This window comes from Etheostoma spectabile, unplaced genomic scaffold (genome assembly GCF_008692095.1).
Source record: "Etheostoma spectabile isolate EspeVRDwgs_2016 unplaced genomic scaffold, UIUC_Espe_1.0 scaffold351, whole genome shotgun sequence".
Taxonomy (NCBI): domain Eukaryota; kingdom Metazoa; phylum Chordata; class Actinopteri; order Perciformes; family Percidae; genus Etheostoma; species Etheostoma spectabile.
The window spans coordinates 458419-458858 of record NW_022605590.1 but is presented as its reverse complement, the minus strand read 5'-3'; positions in this window follow the sequence as shown (position 1 = coordinate 458858).

The following is a 440-nucleotide window of genomic DNA, read 5'->3' as shown; positions in this document are numbered from 1 at the left end:
GAAAGCCCCCCCCAACCCCCCCCCCCATGCAGCCGGGTCGGCCAGCAGAAATCCTCATTGAGGTCTGCAGGCCGATAGCATCTCCACATCTCCACACAACGCGGCTTTGTGGAGCAAAAACATGTACTTGTGTCTCAGGGGAATAGAAGATTAAAAACAAGTGTGCATGTGTGTCTCACTTGAAGTACTGCATCGATGTCTTGACACTGTCATGTGCACACTTACCGTACGTACACACCGCCACCGACTTGAGCTGCAAAAAAGCTCTGCCCCCCCCGCCCAGGACGCTTTTCAAAATGTACGAGGAAGATTTTTAATGCGTTGGCCGTTCTGACGTGGCGGCGTCCTCTGTCCGACCGGGAGAAGCTCACACAGCCACGGCAACACACGGACACTAGAAACCTTTATAAATTACATATATAATGTAATACACGGACACT